The 23,672-nt window shown below is 37.6% G+C and overlaps 1 protein-coding gene across 3 annotated transcripts in view; it reads right to left on the reverse strand.

Moving 5' to 3' along the window:
- LOC311091454 (leucine-rich repeat and fibronectin type III domain-containing protein 1-like protein) overlaps positions 1 to 23,258 on the reverse strand; it is a gene marked incomplete at its 3' end in the record, with an annotated part of 113,965 nt that extends 90,707 nt beyond the window's left edge. For all 3 annotated transcript variants that reach the window (XM_084127398.1, XM_084127397.1, XM_084127399.1), the window contains exon 1: positions 22,793 to 23,258. The remainder of the gene's footprint in view (positions 1 to 22,792) is intronic.
- Positions 23,259 to 23,672: the final 414 nt, after the last annotated feature.

Here is a 23,672-nt window from a genome sequence, read left to right on the forward strand (position 1 = left end):
ATGTCAAAAGACACTTTTATTAAAGACACATTCTCTAAAAACAAGTCTTTATATAAAAAAAAATACTGGAAAATAATAATAAAATATGATTGTATGTCGTAAGTGCATTTTTAAACAGATTACTTCATTCATAATCGACAACAACAGACAGACAAAAACATTTAAACTTCAGCAACTTGCTAAAAAAATGCTAATATACAGTATATTCTCAAAATGAAAATTCTGTAATATATCTCTTGAGTCTGCGAATATTTGACAGCAACAAAGAGCATGACGTATATGAGAGATATTAAAAGTTAAAAGTGCTGTTTTTTTCTAAGTGGTTAATTATTTTGTGAGGTTTGTTTTTGTCTCCCAGTTGAAGGGCAATTTTATTACTAATTTCCCTGTCTGTTCTTAATGCATCAGAAATTAGCTTTGACTATTTGCAAAGTAACTGCACATAATGCTCTTCTACATTCCCATTTTTCTTTTCCATCATTTATTGTCACCAATTTCAATGTCAGTTTTCTTCTTTGAACGACTGATACACATATGCAAATGTCGAGAATCCCTCGGTTACTAGAGTCTCTTTTAGAAACGTGTAGTTGTGGGTACATTAAAGATGTCTCACCAAAGAAACTAGCTTTTATTGCGCATCATCTGATGAGTAATGCTGACCAAATTTCCCCTTTTAAGCAGGTTACAAAACATACCCAAAGCACAAAAAGCTTATGCAATGGAATTGTGCTGCCTTGCGGTTCCGTGTAAACCATGAGCCACCAGATCCTATATATTTCATGATCTCTTAGTCTTTTTGTTAGCCCGACTCTATTTTCCTAGCACGCACACATACGCAAGTGCCCCAGATTGCCTTGCTTCTCAAAATGTGTCTTAACCGGTCTCTTAAAATGACTTCAACGCTTCGTGACAAGAGATTTGGGATTTGGCTGCAATGATTACAGAAGAATCCTGAACTCAAAAAGAAAAGAAGAAAAAAAAACACCTCCGCAAATCGAGATATACCAGTTATTCACATCCAACAAATATTAATGATATTTTCATTCTCAGTAGGATTATCCAATCATGAAGAGAGACCTTGGAAACACGGCGCCTTTAGTAAAGGCTCACAAGCTGCTTTTCAAGGACACTGAAGCCTGCATAACCAATTTTTGTATTTTCGTATTCAGGCAAGCACAATAAACATAAGGTGAAAACAAGCTCGTTGGTCGATTTTTGCTGTAAAAAGGTTAATGGGTTCATGATCTGACATTACATCCAAGGAAGACGAGGAGGAAGAGATGAAGCAGAGGTAAAAGCAACCCTGACAGATGTGAATTAGAAGCCTTAGGGTTAGAAGCCTCTTCACATGTTCCTGCACAGCAGACCCATGATTCTCCTTTCTGCTTTCTTACGCCACCATACAGTCTCTTTATCTAAAGCAACATATTCCAGGGAGAGCAGCATGTTCCAAAAAAGGCAACACTGAATATGTTTTTTTTTTTTTTTTTTTTTTTTTTTTTAAGGACTGGGGCTTTCAAACTTCAATATATATATATATATATATATATATATATATATATATATATATATATATGCATCATAAAAGTGGTCTTCTGAAGTAATACAGTATTTGTGGAAGAAACAGACAGAAATTTGAATCGCTATTCACTGAAAATCTTGACATTCACAATAAAATAAGATCTGTGCTCAAATTGTTTCAGATGTTTTCGATAGCTATAGACATGTAAATGAAAAGGTGAATTGAATGGCAAAGTCTAGGGTTCATATAAACATAACTTTTAGAATTTGAATTACATGGATTAGTGCATGTAAATATAACAGTCAGATGTGTTCAATGAATTGCTTTATCCAGTTGACCAGTGCACAGAATTGGTCTGAATGATTTGTTCATGAATCAGATTGATTGCGTCTGCAATAGTTAACAGCTCACTGGAGGTGAAGATGATCAGTGAATAGCAAACTAAATGGACTTTAAAGGGGTGGTTGATTATGATTTCACTTTTCTAACTTTAGTTAGTGTGTAATGTTGCTGTTTGAGCATAAACAACATCTGCAAAGTTACAACGCTCAAAGTTCAAAGCAAAGGGAGATATTTGCTTTTAAAGAAATTGCTTTTTAAGGACTACAACAAACGGCTGGCAGGGATTACACGAGCTTCCTCCCAGGTTAGTGACATCACTAACCCTAAAATTTACATAAACCCCGCCCCGGGAATGTGATTTATAGATTATCATGACAGAATATGCTAATCAATGACTAGAAGATAACTACACATCAGCTACATAAATTCATCAACTAACCATTCAGAAATGTCCTGTTGCATTCTACATGTTGTCACTTCTTCTTGAGTCTCTCCATCATTGTCTGAATCCGGTTTGAACATAAAAGGCTAAAAGTTTCAGTGCATGTCTGTGTGAGTGCAAGCTGTTGAAGCTCCGCCCCCTGTGCCGCAGCTCATTTGCATTTAATGGTACAGACACAGAACGGTGCGTTTTTGCTCACCCTCAAAAAGTGACAACTTTAACATGCTATATAAAAATATCTGTGGGGTATTTTGAGCTAAAACTTCACATACACACACATCAAAGACTTATTTTACATCTTATGAAAAGTGCATTATACCACCCCTTTAAGCCCAAAGCCCAAACGCTTACAGTGTTGTGATGTAAATTTCATCATCAGCATAGTATGCATACTGTACACAAGCAGCCCGTATTCTGTACGATTGTGCATGTGTGCCTTGATTATTATATATACATATACATACTTTTTTTTTGTGTTGCATAAATTAGTTTGTCCACAAGGTAGCAATGCTGGACGGAGCTGTTGTTTAACAGTCAAAAAAGAGATGGAAGAGACAATGGCTACATCCAAAATCGCATATTTCCCTAGTAGTAGGCGAAAAACAGTATGTGACAAAAGAAGTATGTCCGAATTCACAGTACTTATAAAAGAGTAGGCAAAAATGACCTACTACTTCATGGAAAAGAGCGTCCAGCACATTCTTCAAAATTTCTCAGTTTGTGCTCCAAATAAAAAAGAAAGTCATACGTTTTCGGAATGACAGGATGACAAAATGGCGCTAGAGTTTTTTTGGGTGAACTATCTCTTTAAGCTAAATGTTTCTGTCATATTCAAGACTCTATTCTGCACAATAAATCATCAGTGAATCATCTCAGATCCTCTGGGGAAGATTACTGGTTAGCATTTAACAGTAACTGACCCTGTACGTCCTTGTAAAACAACAGGAAATTACCCACGGGGAGTTAATGTACTAAACTGACATGTGCTCTTGTTAATATTCAGACAGAAGGAGACGAAGGTGAAGCAAGATTGGTTGGAACGGTATATCTTTCACATTTACATGTTGGGAACAGTCAATGCAGCTTCTCAAAGACTGGTACAGATGTCATTGGCAAGTTGGACAGATTCAGAGGAAAATGGAGCGGATCCCAAGGACACTAGGTTAGACGTGATGGACAGATTGGCCTCTGGATATAATTATGTAACTGCGAAAGGTGTGGGATGACGCTTAGATGAGAATCTCCAATGAGAGAAGGCATGAAAAGCACACATTCGCAGTTGTTTCCCTCTGGGAAACTTCCTAAATGGGGATTTTGTCATTGTTGTGCCCTTGTAAGGGCAATAAGGGCCTCTCACATTGTGGGGAAAAAAAACCTTTCAACGAAACACACTGATGGAGCTTGAAAGCAAGTCAATTACGCTTTTAAACAAATCACGCTAATTACCAATTTACTGCTTGCACAAAGAGAGTCCAAACAATAGAGAAACAAACAGAAAAATGTGAATTGTTTTTCTATCAATTTACAGGCTTGGTATAGCTAGAGTGTTTTTGTGTGTGTGTGTGTGTTTGTGTGTGTGTGTGTTTTTCATTTTTTTTTTTTTTTTATTGGGTAGCGGGTCTCTGGGGAAATGCCGCCCACATCTCGCCCTTACTGCCATCACAAGGGCTTTAACTGAGTGTGATTCTTGTCCTGTTCCTGGCCTTGCATAGATGGTCCTCAGGGACAAGGTGCTTTAGGAATATGTTGAATGATTTATAAATGGAAACCACTGTATACAATGTAGCCAGAAAACTCTGCTATTGAAGAATGAAGAAGCCATTTTAGTCGTAAACTCTGGTTGTATAAAACGTGAAATCTTGATAGCACAGAGGAAAAAAAAAATGTCTGAGCTGATCTACTATTGTATACATAGTGTACATAGTGTTCTGAGAATTGTGTCTTTCAGGTGAGCACAATAGTCTTGTCTGTGTATCTGGGTCTCCCAGGAGTGTTCCTAAACACCAAACCTCAATGCAAATGGATTAAATAACAAATTTAAACACATTCTGAATTCAAAATATCAGGCAAAAGTGCCTTTGTACAAGTTATTGTCTCATATTTATATCATAATATAGTTCAGAAATATCACTCAAGTAACGATCGCAATATCACACAAATGCTGTTTTTGTCTCAACTAGCACGAGTGCAAATGTACGGAGCCCTTAAAGGGACATGGTGGTGGAAAAAATTCTCAAGAGAACGCTAAAGTTTTGCAAGGGAACGCAAAATTTCTCGGGAGAATGCAAAAGTTCTGCGAGAGAATGCAAAATATTTGAAAATATATATTTTTTTCTCCCATTCCAAATTTTTTCCACAACCATGTTCCTTTAGGGGCTATAAATAAGAATAAATAAGAAGTTAATATTGCTATATTTTAGACACAATATTGTCTGCTTTTGCTCAATTTTGCAAACAAAAGTATTACGTATAAAGCAAGAGCAGAACTGTTGTGCGTCTGTTGTGTTGTGTTTCTGAATGAATCCGCGTTTTAAGTGAATCAGTCGGGTGAACCAATGATTCAACGGCCCATTTATAAAGAGAGCCATTTACTTCATTCCTGAATGAATCAGCCGTTTGAACGATTCAAATGAATGAATGACTCAATGGCTGCATCCGAAATCGCATACTTCCCTACTATACAGTAGGTGAAAAACAGCATGTGACAAAATAATTATGTCCGAAAGAGTAGGCAAAAGTACCCGATTGACCAACGACATTCAGCGAGATTCAGAAGGATGCATACGATGGACACTGGAGAGGATTTATGAATGGCAGTGAAGTGACATAACTTGACTCTTGAAGGTCATGATAATGACAACATGGCAAATATAGTACGTCCAGATTACATTCATACTATATAAAACGTACTTTTTTAGCGGTCGTGAAGTTATTACTTCAAAATAAGTACCTACCCAAGAGAGTATGCGATTTCAGATGCAGACTTACTCATTTAGACATTTACCTCCGCCACTCACAGTTTTAGTTTCTTATTTAGAGTATAATTTCATTAAAAAAGAAGTCATTTTTCCATACTAATAAAAAAACCCATTAATGGTATAGTTCACCCAAAAATGAAAATCCTGTCATCATTTACTCAACCTGAATGGCCATTTAAACTTTATTTGTAATACATTCTATGTTGAATCAAAAATTGCCGGAATATATATATATATATATATAGGCATGAAAGGCTTTTCTTTGTGTTTTTCTAGTCTCGGTGGGTAATGAACTACATTGGTCCATGCAGCAAGCACTTCTTTGTATCTTGTTCTACAGAAGCCATCTTTCATCTGGTAAGCCCAACATAACACACCAGATATCCAGTCAGTGGGGCTCTTTTCCTCCCAGCATACCCCCCACTTCCAGCGCTTCAGCAGTTGCCCACTGCGGGGAGCCTCTTCCGCTGCATTATGCACAATGATGTGCGCCTTGAAACTGGGAAGTACTAAGCAGCAGTAAATCTCCATGTGTTCCTCTTTGTTCTCAGTGAGAAGTCTTGTTTCCTCCTCATCTGTAATTTCACCATCTCCACCCAAAAATCCAGAGCAGCTGTCACTGTTTCCAGTGCAAAATCATCAGAGGTTAGACGCTTTGCTGCAACGAGAACGACATACATACGGCGAAACTTCACAGACAATATATTGTCTGTGTTTAATAATGTATACAATAAAAGGTAGATCTTTTTGGAGCATCACACCTCAGGAGAGAATCTGTTTGCTGGTTGTTTTACAAGAAAAGACAGACATGTGGAAGCTTCACGAGGTACGATGGGCCACCGTCAGCTTCCGTGGAGGAAGTGTGAGGATGAGCGGCAGAAAGCAAGAGGAGAGATGTTACAGCAGACATGAGGCTTGTCTTTCTCACCCCCTTGATAAGATGTCATACATCAGATGGTGTCAGACATTCCAGTACCAGTGACAACTTGTGATTGCTGTGGTATTGAGGGAATCCAGGTCTTGAGGGCCTGTGATTCAGGAGCTGTCGCGTTCTTGTCACAACAACCCTAACCCTTTGATCAGCCATTGGAAACAGCCAAACCCACTGGAACCTTTGAAATGCAACCTTGACAACAATAGCAAGCATGCAGTGTGACGGTGAAACGGTTAGAAACTCTGGGAAATTTGAAAGGGACAAACACTCAAGATGCTTTGTCTCCCACGTGAGATACGACAAACGATAAAAGAGTATCTGAAAGATGTATTCTGCCTTGTGAACGTCTTTTAGATTGGACCAGCTCTTCCTTCTCATGTTCTTCAAAGAAACATGAGTACCCAAGTGAAAAAGAAATATATATATATATATATATATATATATATATATATATATATATATATATATATATATATATATATATATATATATATATATATACTAAAATGTATTTGGAATACATTCATTTTGTGCTAAGTATAATACATTTACATATTTATGTACTTAATAAAAATACCTTTCAATTGTACTTTTGCCATACTAAACTTGTATACTTAAAGTATTCTAAATTGGGAACAACTAATTTTGTACTAAATGCACTTTAATTGTGCAGAAATAGTGCTGAAGTCCAACTAAAGATATACTTAAGTAGCCTATATCTTTATATAGAGTTCTGAGTTTCTACCTGATTGTGCCAAAGTGGAAATTGCAAGTATATTCACTTTAAATATCTTGCATTTAAAGACACATGTTAGGCTTAATGTTAAGAAATGTGCATTGTGCAATAAAGATATAGCCTACTCCAAATAAAGTTTAATTATAATTTTATATCAAGAAGTCTTAAGTGATATGTCAATAAAAATGTTAATGGGTTTGAAATAATCTTAGTATGAAATTAATGTCTTTTAAATGTTGGTATATTTTTTATTTAGGGTATCCATTATGAAGAATAAAAACAAAAAGCTAAAATACACTTACAAGGTCTTACTAGTGACATTTTGGAACTTTTATACCAGTTTCAATAAAGGTTTAAATTAGCCTAACTAAGGAGCCGTTTACACAACACCACAAAAACGTGAATTTGTGAAAACAGGTGACGCCAACTACTGGCCTGGCAGCAGAATACAGCGTTTTTAGTCGTTTTCGCAGATCCGTGTGAATGGGATCGTTTTGACAACATTGTTGTCTGTAGGCAAAAAACGCAAAGGAAAAACTTGTGTGCTCATGTAAACGAACCCTTAATGACTATAAACTGTCATGTGGTGTAACCATCATACAAAAATTACATTTCACATCCTGAACTAACCTTGCCTTGTCCTAAAAACATCTTCTGTTTTTCTTTTGCTCGGCATGTTGGTAGCACCACATGACTTAAAAACTGCGTGCAAATCAAAGGGATTTTGTCATTGTTGTACCCTTTAAATTGCACATTCTGCACAAACCTGCTGAAGTTTGAAAGCAAGTCAATTGTGCTTTTAAGTAAATTACCACCTTTGGTCAAAACACTTCTGGAATAGCACATTTCTTAAACCACACACTAGTTGCATGGTCTTTATGTGTGGTAGAGCTAGTAACACCCAGATTGTAGTAGCAAAGTGGTGTTAGAAAACTCAACACCTCCTACATACAAGGACTCATGCCAACTATCCATCTTAAAAGGAAATTGTGAAGGAGTACTGGCAGTGTACAAAATGTATTTTGCACAAACCTTTTCACAAAACCTCCTCTTAGAGTGTGTTGTAATGTATTAGACAGGTGTGCAGTGTGAGCAATAGTTTCAGAACACGAAATATATTTTTATTGCTTTAGCTGCGGTAAACATTGTTCTTCCTCTGGACATTATTATTCATCATTGCTGCTGCAGAAGATCTGACAGAACCGCTCGGTTTTCCCACAACACAGTGACAAATTCAATACCGGAATAGTGCTTGAGTAAATCATTTATTCCAAAATCTCATTAATTTCAGCTACAAAATGTAAACCAGAAGATTATTATTGTTGATGTTATATTACCTCTAAAAGTGCAAAAGAAAGTGTATGTATGAGATAGTTCCATAAATAAATCTTATTGAGATTTTATGATTTTGAATTTTCTTATTTTTTTGTCTAAAATCATTCAAATGTATCTGGTTAAATAATAATGTTAATAATAATAATAGAATGAATGAAATAAATACATACAAATATATACAAAATAAATTATGATAAATAAGTAAACACAACATCACTATTGCTCATATGATATTTCTTAATTATGGTTTAATATTAATGTGATTTAATGTGTGTTTTTTTTTGTGTGTGTGTGTTTTTTATTATGATTATTATCCATGTACTATATTGACAGCTTGCAGCAGACCTAGTTGTTTTTTTTTTTCTTGTTTTCTTTAATTCCAGCCATTCCCATCATTCCCCCACATAGACACGTCACTGTATGCACAGGCCCTTCTCAGTCAGTGTGTGCCCAAAACGGTCACATGACCAGCCTCTCACACTCTGCAGCATTTGAGCTATGTGCGAGAGAGAGAGAGAGAGAGAGAGAGAGAGAGAGAGAGAGAGAGAGAGAGAGAGAGAGAGAGAGAGAGAGAGAGAGAGAGAGAGAGAGAGAGAGAGAGAGAGAGAGAGAACAGGGAATCCAAACTGTTTGTGCTCAGAATAAATGACTTAATGACTGTGAGGTGTTCTTTGGGAGATGCCACACAAATTGTAGTTACCAAGCAACCCACTCATTATCATCCATCCAATTGCAGTGACTGTGAATTAAGAGAATGGAAGAGACGAACCTAGCATACTGAGAAACATGTATATGTGAGAAGAACAATGCATTGCTTCATTGATTTTACAATTGGGGAAAAAGGTAAAGTATGGTAAAAAAAAAAAAAAAAAATGTAATTGTGACTTTTTATCTCACAATTCTGACTTTTTTTCTCACAATTGTGAGTTTACATCTCAGAATCTTTTACACCTTTTTATCTCAGAATTGTGTGATACAAAGTCGCAATTGCGAGTTATAAAGTCAGAATTGTTAGATATAAAGTCAAGTTGTGTTATAAAGTCAAAATTACGTGTTATAAAGTCAGAATTGTGAGATATTCTGACAATATCTCGCAATTCTGACTTTTTTCTCGCAATTGCGAGTTTATATCTTGCAATTCTGACTTTACAACACGCAATTGCGAGTTTATATCTCGCAATTCTGACTTTATAACACGCAGTTGCGACTTTATATAACGCAATTCTGACTTTATAAAGTCGACGTGACGACGTAACGTCGGATCCCATCGTCACGTCGATGTTACGTCGAACGTGAGCGACTGAGCAATTCTAAGAAATGAGAGATGTAAAGTTGCAATTCTCTTTTAAAATGTTATATTCTGTGGCGGAAACAAGTCATGAGATCTAAGTATACTTCTCAAATTTATGCAGAAGTGCTTTTGGATAGTTGCATATTGAAGGAAAATGGCACATGTACGCACATAATATCTGCTCAGAGATCTGAAGTGCTCATGGTTTCATTTAGAGTGGTTCCCTGGAAATGGCATAATAATTAGGCTATAACTACTAAGGCTAAACTAGCTACATTATTACATTTAAAAAAAAAAAAAATGTTTATGTTTAAGGAACGTGCGAATCAAAGCAGAATTTCATTTGCAGGCCTATATTCATTAACATATTTTACACATTACTTCAAACTACTCCTCCGCCATTGAAACGCTGTGGCAGCGATTGCATTTAAAAATAAATGGTTATACCAAATTTCACAATGCTTTTTTTTCTTCCCCTTTTTTTAGATTTGTTATCATCACAGCAGATGCGACCCGACAGATCTGGATGTTGAATGAAAACAAAGCACGCTTAGAGTGAGAAAATTATACCTTAGGTCAGTTGTTTTCCAACTCAAACGTAGTCGCCCTTTGTACGCACCAGTAAACACATGTGGATTCAGAAACCCTTCTCTGCCCTCTCCATTCTCCGAAGTCACCTCTCGCCTCGATGCGTGATTCGTTGCCTTATCGTTGATTCTGTTGTTCTTATCTCTATCAAAGTGACGCAGCTGTAACTCCCCTGCACTTTGAGTATGCAGTAGGCCTATTATATAGTTCCAGAAAAACTAATGTTACTGGCAACAGAACAACAGGTCGGACTCCACGATGAATCGAGAAGTGAGCTACTGTTAGTAGTTATGCCTTCAAATTTAAAGACCCATTGAAATGTTTTGATGAGCGCAGTTTTACTTCCTGTATATATGAAGGAGATCTATACCTGGATGAAGTTATCTGTTTGCATCGCCATTCATCTCAAAAGCAGTTGCTCGGCTAGCGCAGAAGTAGTACGCTGCCTGACAGTTTGTATCATTGGCAAAAGCAAATGAAGACACATACATATAATTAAGTCAATCCCTTTTCCACGAATTAATGGTTGTTAAATATGTAAGCAGTATCACAACTAAAAACGACGATCTTTGATTTTCTAGCTGCTATTGTTAGAGGTTAAATTACATTACATTAAACAAAATGTAATATGATAAGCCCTCAATATATATAAGAAATAGTTGCAATTGTAAGTAAAATCGAAATTGTAAGATAAAGTCACATTGTGAGGAAAAAAAAAAAAGAGAAAAAGTCACAATAGTTATATTAGAGTCACATTGTGAGATCAGGGCTTGACATTAACCTTTTTTGCTCACCAGCCACTGTGGCTAGTGGTTTTCCAAAGTTACTAGCCACGTAGGATTTTAACTGGCCACAATTTTGAAATCAATAACATGGGGGGAAAAATGTCATATAGATATTTTTTGTACAAATCTTAATAATAATAATTTAATTAATAATTTGTCACTTTAAGACCTAACGAATACATTATACTGTTACACTGTGTTTTCCTTCTCAACTGTTTATGTTCACCTGACGTGAATTCTCACCAAGACCGGCATTTTTTATTATTTTGTGTGTAGTTTTGACTGTTCGAGCGCAATAAGCATTGAAAAATTTGGTACTGAGAGGCTTTATCTGCGCGCACTTTGGGTGTGAGCACAAAATCTGCAGAAATTAGTCAAAAATGTGCAATACACGCAATCCCATGCCGAAATTTAAGCCCTGTAACACCAGCAATATTGATCCGGAGCAAAATAAATGAGTGAGGGGAGGCAGGTTTGTGTGTCAACTCGCTGTCGGAGAGATGACAGAGGGAGAAAGCGCAGCTGGTGTCGTGCATCTATTCTGTGAAAATGAGTATCAGAAGCATTTCAGATATTTCAGTAATGATTGAAAAATCTATATTTTATTGCACTTAGTTTATTATTTCAAATGCCTTTTTAAAAGTCTACAATTGAAAATGTACATATAAAATTCAACCAAAGTGGCTAGTAGGAGTGACTACGTTATGCGGGTGTTAATGTCAAGCCCTGTGTGAGATATGCAGTCACAATTATGAGAAATAAAGTCACAATCACCTTTGTACTTTTTTAGGCTGAGGCAGAAATGAGCGTCCATAATTTAGTACAACAATGCTAAATGCTAAATTAGTTGTTTTGCTCTGATAGATAATGGGCTATAGATTAATACAGACACAGCATCTGAAAAGTGGAAGCATCACATGACTCAGGCACTTGTATTGCATAACGATGTTTGTTGACTCATCAGTGTTAGATCATGTGGTCCATTACACATTGTGTGCTCTGCATAGTAGCAATCAAGTCACTGCTACATACGGGGAGGCGGGTAGGATTAGTTTTACTCTACTCTAAAAAGGCTTCATGTTTGCACTGTTTGAAACACAGAGAAGCCATTTAATGGCTTTCAAGTCATTCCTAGATCCTGCCCAATACGCATTACAGGCTGAACTGGTAACATTGCATTTACGGATCCAAGGTCAAAAGCACAAATGGTTGAAAAAAAAAAAAAAAAAACATCTCCTGCAGCACTCTGGATTGTGTTTTGGTGAAATGCTTTTGTGATAATTCAGCAGAGGGGGCAGATTAAGAGTTGTTTGAGGCAAATAAACCCTGAGTGACTCTTAGCTAAGAGAGGGGGCATTTTAGCTGTCAAGCATGTGCTTAATCTAGCATTAAATCATATGATCGGCATTAAGTATCCAGGCCAGACAGGATCTGATTGAAGAGCAGCTGGGCAGCCTCTCTCTCTTTACCTCTCTCAATCCTGTTCCCACGCCATTATTGTTCCTTTGACATTAGTCCTCATGTACAGTGTCCATACAAGTAGCTAGACCCTATTTAAACATGCTTTCACTCTGAATACTCACTTTACCACCATTAAAAAGTCTGATCACTAAACAGTGACATTCTCGATCATACTGTAGGTGGACCAACACTGTTCCTGACACAGCTGTCAGACAAGCACGCTTCATTTCTCCTTTCCAATGAAATCGCTATATAAAATTGCAAGAAAATGTGCAACCGTTATATGGGTCACTGACATGAGTCACAACAACAAAGTCACACTGTGACAGATTTAAATCTGAAATAAATTCACAATTGTAAGATTACATTGTGAGATAAAGTTACATTGCGAGATATAGTCACATTATCCCCCAGTTTCACAGACGAGGCTTAAACTAGTCCCAGACTAAAATGCATGTTTGGGCTGTTTTAACTGAAAGCAACTTGCACAGACGTATCTTATAATATGTCAGTGTCATTGTTTTGTCTCAACATACACATCAGTAATGTTTTTTTCTAAGGCACATTTATAAAAGGTACTTAAATGTCCTAATTGAACTAAGGCCTAATCCTGGCTTAGTCTAAGCCCTGTCTGTGAAACCAGGCCTATGAGTCTTATGAGAAATAGTCATAACTGTAATATATAACTTCACATTGTAACATAAACTCACAATTATGAGGAAAAAAAAATCCCAATTACTTCTTTAGAACAAATGTATAATACAAATCAGAGTAATAAAACTGCCCTGAAATTGACTGAAATATATATATTTTGATAATGTCATATAATAATTACGAATTACAACATGTTTATTTAATACACATATTTATAAATTACAACACTCAAATTCAAGTTATGCGGTGCGATCAGCAAAGTCCTGTGATGCACCAAAATGCAGAAAAATAAATAACATATAAATAAATAATGATCTCTCAATATCAATAAGTCCCTTAAAATATCAAATAATTAGGGATTTTCATCTTGATCACATAGGGCCAGATTTACTAAGAAAGCAAACCCTGTTTTGGAGTTAAAAAAATACTGTCAGGATTTACTAAAGACACGCAGTGAAAAATTTGCGCTGAAAAGGTGTGGACACAGTTATTATGCATTTGTAAGAGTTGCAGATTCAAAATTTATGGGAGGAGAGAATTTAAATGAATCATGAAAGTTGATTTACTAAGGTTTGCTCTAGTCGATTTACTGGTATTTGCGCCATTATTTAACGCCCCCAAAAAAGCATGTCTTAAACCAGATGCTAATTTGTGCCTGACCTATGCATATGCAATAAGATCAGTTTTTACTGCTCTTGGTAGATTGCGTTGGTCATTGTGAGAATGATCCGGCTGCGTCTGTGTTCTTTACTTTGCACATCGTCAGTAGATCATGTGCAATTTTTTTGCGTTTTCATGCTAATTTGCCCTGTTTAGTAAATATGGCCCATGGGATAGAAACACTGCTCTCTGCAAAATTCCAGTTTTTTGCACAAGTTAAATTCACAACTGACATTTATGCATTTGGCAGACGCTTTTATCCAAAGGTACACATTAACATCCTTATCAGTTCTTGCTTTCCCTGGGAATCAAACCCATGACCTTGGCAGTGCAAGCGCTAACGCTCTACTGTTTGAGCTACAGGAAAACGTTCAATAGAAACATAACTAATTGAGCATCAGCGTCAGTTCTGGCAGGCCAGGTAGTCAAGACGCTGCTAATGCTGTTTGCTAACAACACTGTCCCGTCAGCTGATCTGCTCCAGCTAAGCTGCATTAGCTCGTTAACTCCCCTCGCTGCTCAATGGCCAAGCTCAAACAAGGCGCCCTATTTAAAGCACATTCAGTTTGCTCATACATGCTTGCTGCTCGCTTCTGCTGATCTGTATGCTGGTAAAAAGCTGTTTAATTCCTTCATCTAGCTTGTTTCTCAGAAGGTGGCTTAGTCATCTCTTCATAGCGCTTACACTATAGACTGTCAAAACAGTTCAAAGACAGATAATTCTAGGTAACAGCATGTTTTAGCTATTGCGGTCTTGAATAGTCATTTCAGTAATTAATAATTTTTACCATAATATAATTGCTAAATTAGGGTGGCTCAGACGACACCGTTCGAGACACTCAATTTCTGTTTTGGGGGGAATAGCTCATCTAGTCAAAATTATGTGAGAGCCCTTATGCTGCTGCTGCATCCCCTCATGCTGATAATGCTGTGCTGTCCCCTGACTTCTGCTAATTCATGAATGGTCAGGGGACTCATCTGATCAGAACATACTGCTGCTGCTGTCCCCTGATTCTGCTAACTCATGGGTGGTCAGGACTCATCTGATTATAACATATTGCAAATTATCCGTGTATTTGTAGATTATTAAGCATATAAATTGTTAAAATAAAATCATCCTCTGTATCTCAGAGGATTGCCAGGTGTGGTTTTGTTTGGGGGGATATTTTAGCTCTCATAGTCCTAAACTGTGTGAGCGTTCCCTAATGCTGCTGCTGCTGCTGTCCTCTGACTCTCTGCTATTTCATGGTGCTCATGAAAGGTCAGAGGACTCCCTGAACAGAGCCATACCGCCAAATTTCAATTCAGGAACATCAACTTGTTTGCAATCTATTCAATAAAAATTCTTTATTTTTGTTGTCTGTGTTCTTGACTTAATGGACCTGACAGAACTACTGTACATGCTGTTTTAATTCCTCTAGTCTATTTTCCTCGAGTCCTTGTTTTTCCTAGATTACGACAGTAATCTGCCATCAACCCCTTTTGGGAATGTTGATCCGCCCCAGGGTGTAATCCTACAGACGAATACCCACAAAACACACATACAAACCATCCCTTGCAACATATCAGCTATATCACTTTCAATAAATCCACAGCTCAAGAGAGAAGCCCCTGCTATGTAACCCTCTGCACATCTGTATGCATTTGGGCAGAGGAAGGACTGGAACAGAAGCAAAAGCCATCCCGCCGGATGTCTATATGAATCCCATAATCTGACCCGCCTCACCCACCAATGAGAACAGGCAGATGGTCACTGAAAACATTTATATTTTTTTCTGCATGGCATAGAAAGAAGCAAAGCTGAGCTTAGCTGTACAGAGAGACTGAAAGATAACTCCGCAGACAGAAAGAGAGAGACAGAGAAAGGTGTAGTCGAAGGTCATGGATGATTGACTCCATCACCACTGGAGGTGCAGCTGGAGACAATTGTGTCAAGAGAAAATGCTGATAAACACACTTCTCCGCGCAGTTACACGCCAACCGGTAAAACACAGCGGAGATAAAAATCCATTTCAGGATGCTCTGTTTTTTGGGTTTACAATATCTCACTGTGTATGACAGCTACTCACACATCTCAATGAGCTGGGAAATGATGAATACAAAAATCAACAGGAAGCAGAGACAACTGTAAAAATTCACTTTGGCAACCTCTTTACTTACTCAATGAAGTGAAAGCATACTGGGTATTTTCCATGCAGCTAGTAGCACCAAAGGGAACTGAAAAAAGTAATGCAATTTCCAAAAAGGCTTCCCCAAATGCTTCCCAAAGCCCCTTCTGCCCATCAAGACAGAGGGGCGCCCTAGGCGGGAAACCGTTGTCTCTATCAGAGTCTGCCAAAAATGAAAGCTACTTTCTGCCTCAGAGAGATATAAAAAAGATAATTGTGAGATAGAGTTCATATTAAGGCTATATCATCTATTGTGAGATATGAAGTCCAATTGTGATATATTTAGTAAAGTCCCATTGGAATTATAAAGTCTCACTGGCAGATATAAAGTTGTAATTTTGATACACATTGTGAGATATAAAGAGGGTTATTATAATTCACCAAAACTAAAACTGGGCAAAACAAGATCCACTGTCCATTGTCTATAGGGTAGAGAAGTCACTTTCAAACCATGCAGCTTTCTGTTGGTCAAAAGGGCAAATTTGTATAACGAAATTAATAACGAACACTAGTGGAATCTGCATGGGGAACTTTTTCACCCTGACGCGTAACTCCTGGTCGCATTGATTTCTATTCTAATGACCGGATTTTGCCAATGAAATCTCTTTTTAACTTCTTATCCTGCTCTAAAGTCACATCATTGTCACATTAAGTTCAAGTTATTCGACCACTCAAACAGAGCAATATAGAAACACCACAGAGATAGCTTTCACACTCTTTGAGAAATCAACTTATGAACACAGGTTGTTGGCTGTTTTTGCACATTAAACCGGAACAGGGAGAAAGTATTTTAGGGTTTAAATGCCCAACCTTCACTTCACAAGGCATATCTTTGTTATATTTAAGAAAGGAGTGGCTTTCACACTTTTGGCCTGATAAGGGAAAGTGACTCTGTGCTATGAATGTCACACTTTGAACAAAACAAAATGCTATTCAAATCCTACTATCTCAAACCCCTGAGTCACTTAAACTCTCTCGGCTCCAGGGGCATGTATGATTCGTTACTATTATGAAACGAAGATAAAAAGAAGAGTTAGAGAATTCAACTTTATGGCTGGGTTTCTTAAGGATACGGATATGAAAAGACAAGTTTTCTTTGGTTCTGAGTAGTGAAATGTCTTTAAAGTAGAGCCTAAAGTTTCTGAATGTTAACTTTCAAGGACTGACACTGGCACAAAAGATGAAATTATACAAAACGGGTAAAAGAGCAAAATAAGCCACACAATCTGTGATGAATGTAATTTGCGTGCCACGGTTCCCAATATTAATACCAACAATTCCCAATAAAATGACAAAAGTGAGCTTGACTGCACTGCAAAAATGATTTTTCTTGAAAAGCTGTTTTACAACAAGATACTGTTTCAGCAATTATAATTACAAGCACATTTTCTGATTGATTATTCTGATTGATCTGAGTATATGCCGTCATATGATTGTCTCTGTTTTGTGGTCATGTGATCATGCTCCACCATTTCCCTTTGCCAAACTCAATCTCTTTATTGGAGGGCACATAACTGCTGATCAGTCCCGAAGAGCGTTCACTGTAACTTAACGGCAGACCCAACGTCAGTCAGGCAGAAGTGAACACGAATGTGCCGAGACACTGTCATAAAATGATTTTCATTGAGCCAAGGAAAGAAGAAAGACAGACTGTAGGGATCGGTCATCCTTGAAAGGCCAAATAGGAAGTGATGGTTTCCCACAGTGCTGGATCTGTTTCTCTGCAGGAACCCCAGAATGGATTAGTAAAGGCTTTGGCTGTGGTTTCACTGGCTGTAACCGTAGATCAATGGAGGGCTTTGGAGTGCAGGACAAATACATAAAGTGCACTTAAGCAAACCTTAATTATACCAACAGAAACAATGTTGAAGATATACTGAACACTGGATTTGAACTGAGAGCCAAATGCTAAATTTTCTGGGTCATATTTCATATAACTATTATACTGAATTTAAAACTGCTTGTGGTGCGGGAAGAACTGTTGGTAAGGACTGGATCAAACACTATCAACATGCATTTTTAATACATGAAACACTAGGAACCTTTTACAGTTCGGTTTTGGAATAAAGTTGTGTATATAACTTTAAATTATTGAATAACAAGTGACATTAAAATCAGGGTACAAAATTAACGTTTGTCAAGCGCAAAGAATCATTGAAAAGAAAATGATCAATTAGTACTTTTATAAATTGCACACTGCAAAGTTTCAGGAGGACAACCAAATTTAAATGTGAATCTTATCGAAATTGCGATGATTTACACAGCCGTAACCGTAATAAAATATGAGGATTAAAATCGAGTCTGTTTTTGTAAGAGGTTCAATTTCTTCACCGAAAAATACTGTATGTAGCCTAGAGAAAAATAGCAAATAGCAAAACAATTACAGAGGGACAAGATGAACAATAAATGTAATTATGATTAATCATATCATCGCTGTCTGGTGTAAACCTCGAATCTTCATATTTTGTCATTTTTATTTTTATATACTATTGGTCACCATTTACGTCTGTCTATTTAAAAAATACAGTGTTTTTATTTCCATTTCCTGAAAAGTAGCATTGTTCCCTCCCGGCTAGACAGTGATGTCATATAATAATAATTTAAAATGAAAATAATTACAATATATATTATTTTAAATAAATATATAATTAATTATTAAAATAATAACCTATTAAAAAATTGGCTGGTTAAAAAAAAAAAAAAAGTACAGCACATTTTCTCTATTCGCCTGCCATTGGTAGACATGACAGACCGCTTATTTTGGATCCTGATTACAACTGGTTTCATACAAAAAGTAACCAATCCAAATCCAATGCCAAATCCTTGTATTATTCCAAATGTGAGTACTCCAGTGAGAGCAGTGGCAACTGCATACTGTGAAAGCTCCTGTTCTTAAGCCCTTTTTTTGGACAGGACTAGTTTCCCCTGAGGAGGTCAGGTTAATTTGTATTTTCAAAGACATACTTTGTGATTTTAATCCTCTGAAATCAAAAATATGGTTGTTTTTTTCTCACACAACCAAAAAAAAAAAAAGAAGCAAATCACCTACTTCCCCCCTCCCCCTCCCCCTCCCCCTCTAACTCAGAGGTCCTCTGAGAAATGAAATCCTGTCCGAATAGGAACGTCTGCGGAATGACACTACGCTTCTCCTCATTTATTTCGACCTTCATCGAAAACCGTAACTAAAGTCAACTTTCTCATTGCCCTGCCTGCTGCACCTTCATTATGGATTTCAACCTTCTTGCCAGCATTCTGGGAGGCAGCCACAGTTGGTGGTTCAGGATCTGCTGGCCTCCTATCTGACGTTAAAGGAAAATGAATTCAAGGAAAGTCTGATCGCTGACTCATATTTTTACAATAAAACAAGACGGACAAACATGTGTAGTGAGTTGTCGCTAATACCAAAGATAAACACATTAGCCTTTAAAGCCCACAAGCTTTAGTAGCCTCCTCAGGTCTAGCAGAGAGCCATTGATTTTGCTGAGGTGTGAAATGTTTAAGCAAAATATTGATGTGCTTACAACATAATGGAAGAACAGGCCTGACCTCCTCCATCCTTTACTCCGCTTCGCTCCCCACCCATATTACAGCCTCGCCTCCATCTCGCTGCTCGCATTGTGTATCCGTGTTGGCTTCCAGACCAGATCAACTGGAAAATTACACGTCTGGCCGTTTAAGCTCCATTGGTGAAAAGTCTGTTGTCGGGCATCAACTCAAAAGTGGCAAGAGTTCATTTAGCGCGGTCGCCGGCAGAGTGGGAGGAGGAAGACTAATAGGTAATAGAAGAGCAACACACAGGCTAATACATCGGAGCAATTAGCCGCAAGCCGAGGCTTCTGTGGCGTGACGGAGGCCTGAGGGTAATTGCAGACCCCACTCATCACTGCCTCTAGTTAATACAGAACTCTGCACCACACGGAGAGAAAGAGAGAGAGGACTTCCTCTTCCTCTACCTCTTCCTCGCCCCTGCTCTCTGCTTCCATTCCAATCATCCCTGAGCACCACTCTGCTTCACAGTGAGCCCACTCTCTGTCTTTCTCTCTGGAGATTGGAGTGTGCACCCTGGTCGTACCACCTGCTGAAAATATGACAGTCTGTTTGAAAAGCCCGGGATGGAGTGTTCAGTCTTGAGCACACACTCGGAATACGGCCTCGTCTGCATATTTGGCGTTGGATGGCAGAGAAAGGAAGGCAAAAAGGAGAAATCTGAAATATTCCTCTCAAACGCACTTGGAACTTATGGTTAACCGGTGGTTAAATTACATTTAGTGACACCATGAAACCAATAAAGCTGACTAACGTAAAACCCTTACAGTTGATGTGGAAATCAAATTTTAAAGAAATATTGGTAACACTTTATTTTAGGGTCCAATTCTCACTATTAACTAGTTGCTTATTAGCATAAATATTACTAGGATATTGGCTGATTAGTACTTATAAAGGACATAATAATGCCTTATTCTGCATGATATTCTACATCCATTAATTCTACCCAATACCTAAACTTAACAACTACCTTACTAACTATTAATAAGCAGTAATTAGGAGTTTATTGAGGCAAAAGCCATAGTTAATAGTTAGTTAATAGTGAGAATTTGGACCCCTAAACTTAAGTGTGACCAAAGTATCTGGAAATAAATAAAAAATGAATAAATAATTTGAATAGTCTATTAATATTTATAATACTTAATAGATCATTTTCTTTTTTGTTTAAAATTATGGTTGGTAATTAAAATCTTAGTGATTATTTGATCAAAATACAGTAAAAACAGTAGTATTGTGAAATATTATTACAATTTAAGATACTGGTTTTCAATTTTAATATCCTAAAATGTAATTTATTCATCTGATGTCAACACTGCATTTTTTCCAGCCATTACTCCAGTCTTCAGCATCACATAAATATACAACTAATGATCACATAAGTAGATGAATGTGCAAATAAATGACTAATAACTTAAATAAGTACATAAATAACTTATAATTACATTTAAAAAAAAAAAAACGACACGACTGATTTCCCCCTCAAAACCATTAGATTTGCAGGAGGAATCAGGATGAGGTTATTATTTCTCTAGAAGATTTTTTGCTCAAAAAGACTCTCAAAAACAGACCCTTTCTAACAGGATCATTTGGACACCAATAAGCTCAGAAAGGTTTCACCAGGAGAGTAGAAGTCCAATCAGTGCCATTTTCAGCTTTTAGTGAGCCCTTTTCTGCCATGTGTGTTCACACTGCTCATTTGACACTAGCAGAAACTCTAAAATGCTGAATAAAATCTTGCAAATCAATCTAATTCAAAAGTCACTTCTTCATTTCACGCAACAGGGAATGCATCGTGATGCAGCAGACAGAAAATAGCCACACTGTGTTCGCTGTGACAGATGCAGCAAAACCAGATCTACCAGCCCAGTTCTCACAGTTAAATGGCGACTCCTAAAACAGTGCCATGTGCCTATTAACGGGACGTGTTGGTCCCAAATACAGCTCTGGAGATTTGTGCGTATGCATTTCATTTGTCCTGCCGTGTTATATTTGAACGTCACCAACCATCCATCATCCAATATCTTATTAGGGAGAATGCAATGAACTGGCTGCATGTGGTTATACTAGGAAAAATACAACTGACTAATATATTAATACTAAGTCAGAATATATATATTTTTTAATTCGCATATCATCGTAAAATTAAATATGGCAAAAAAGAAACATAACTTAGACGGTGAGGGACGTTAAAGGGAAAGAGAAACGTATGTTTGCTAACAGCACATAGGGATTAAATTAAGACCAGTTATGAAATAACCACCTGCACCTAACATGACTCAAATGTTTTCAGGCTACATGAGCTATAGCCCATACAGAACACGCATGCATCTACACCCCCTATCTGTGGACAAGAATAAGACATTACATGAGCATTGCAACTTGACATTCAGAACTCCTCCAATTTCTGGTCATTGGTTGTGAAGAGAGAAGTAAGGGGTGTTTATCTTCATTTTAAAGCAGAACAACACTACAATGCATTATTGAACTAATGTAGAACAGTGTTTGTTAATGCATCAGAAAACAACAATGACACATGCCACCTAATGGCTTCATAATGATTCTCGAAGGACATGTTTTGCATTAGAATGAAATGTCAAGAAATCCATATGCACATTGAAGACAAATAACATGGTTGTGATGACCTGCAGTGACTCAGAATACTGTATAGCCTACATATTTTTTTCCCCCTGGTAATTGGACACATCTTTGCTGTTAAATTAAATCAGTGTTGTAATAGAGGTCTGGTGTATTTAATACCTTTAGTAATCTTTAAAATGGTAAAACATCTAGCCAAGGAGAGAAGAAAAAAAAAAACTGCTGAAAACGTGGGTAGAACATCTTGTCGTGCAGAAAACCCAATCAGGGTGTGCTGCCACCATGGGCAAAATATCTGGTCAGGCAGAACTAACCCACAACCCTAACCCTAACATTAGAAGGACTATTATATAGCATATCGTTTGTCTACACACAATTTCGCATCATTTCATACCACCATTTTAACTAAGTCCTTGCACCGATGCAAACATTCAAGTAATTGCATATGCAAATAAAGAGGAGAAAGTGAGCTATCAAATTCACGATGGGGAGAATCGTGGCTCTGGTGCATTGCTGACCATTACTCAGCATCGAAAGAAACACATCGAGATATTAGCACTTTGACGCACATCACACTACTTATATACTACATCACACTACTTATAATAACCTATAGTCATCAGATTGTGCTTGAGATTAATCTGAAATCAAAAGATCGGCAAAAACGTCCAAGACAAGCCGAACAGAGAGAAATAGTTTGTGCTGCACAGTCAATTAATTCCAACAATCTAGATAGTCTTTTAAGAAAAGGTTACCTTTCCTCTGCGATGCTCCTTGTCCTCCGGTGTAAAGTGCCAGCCGGTGGTCGTTTGGTGAGGACAGGGTGGGATAGCTCTAATTAAAGCGGCATTAAAGCCGGGGGAAAAGATCAGACAGGTTCGGTACGTTTGCACAGTACCTTAATGTTCTTCACAACGTGCACCAAAAAACAAGATGTTTTCATTTTCTTTACGCGATACAATTTGCCGTTACTTTTGCTTTCTCGCAAAAATAGTTCCCATTCTCGCGCTCGACCCTTTCCCAGGTGCGTCGAATCAGATATCTAGTTTCCTTGGCTTTTCAGTTTCACCTTGCAATAAAGAATACATATCCATATGCTGCTGAAATACAGGACAATCCAATCCGTCAGAGGTGTAGATCCTCGAGAAGGAACCCTCTTGCAATATCATCCTGATAGATGGGTGAGTTAGAAGACAAATACACTCGAAGCGTCTGCTCTTCTTGGAGCATGCTGGAGAGTGGGCGTTATTGGGGTAGATCTTCACGGCTCACTGCCAATAATATGCATGCCTCCGCCTGAAGCGCTGCTCCTCTACATGCACACAAACAGGCTTTCTGTCAGTGCGGATGGAAGAAACTTGTGACTTTGAGCTTGGTAAGAGGTAAAAAGGACACATCATTACATAGAGTACGATAGGGAAACTGAACTCAGTTGAAACTAACGGATAGTGCTGAAATGGTTACCTAGCACGTGAGTGCGGGTGCAAATAAACTGACCATAGAAGCACAGGCGCGGTGATTCAAATGCGTTGCGCGCTTTGGTTTCTTTGCCCAGCACCAGTGTCAGTGCTTGTTCAGCACCAAGGACAGCGCACAGGAACTCGGAACGTTTACAAACAGATTTTGTGCGTGATT

The sequence above is a fragment of the Abramis brama genome, assembly GCF_963993115.1.
Source record: "Abramis brama genome assembly, chromosome: 10".
Lineage (NCBI taxonomy): Eukaryota > Metazoa > Chordata > Actinopteri > Cypriniformes > Leuciscidae > Abramis > Abramis brama.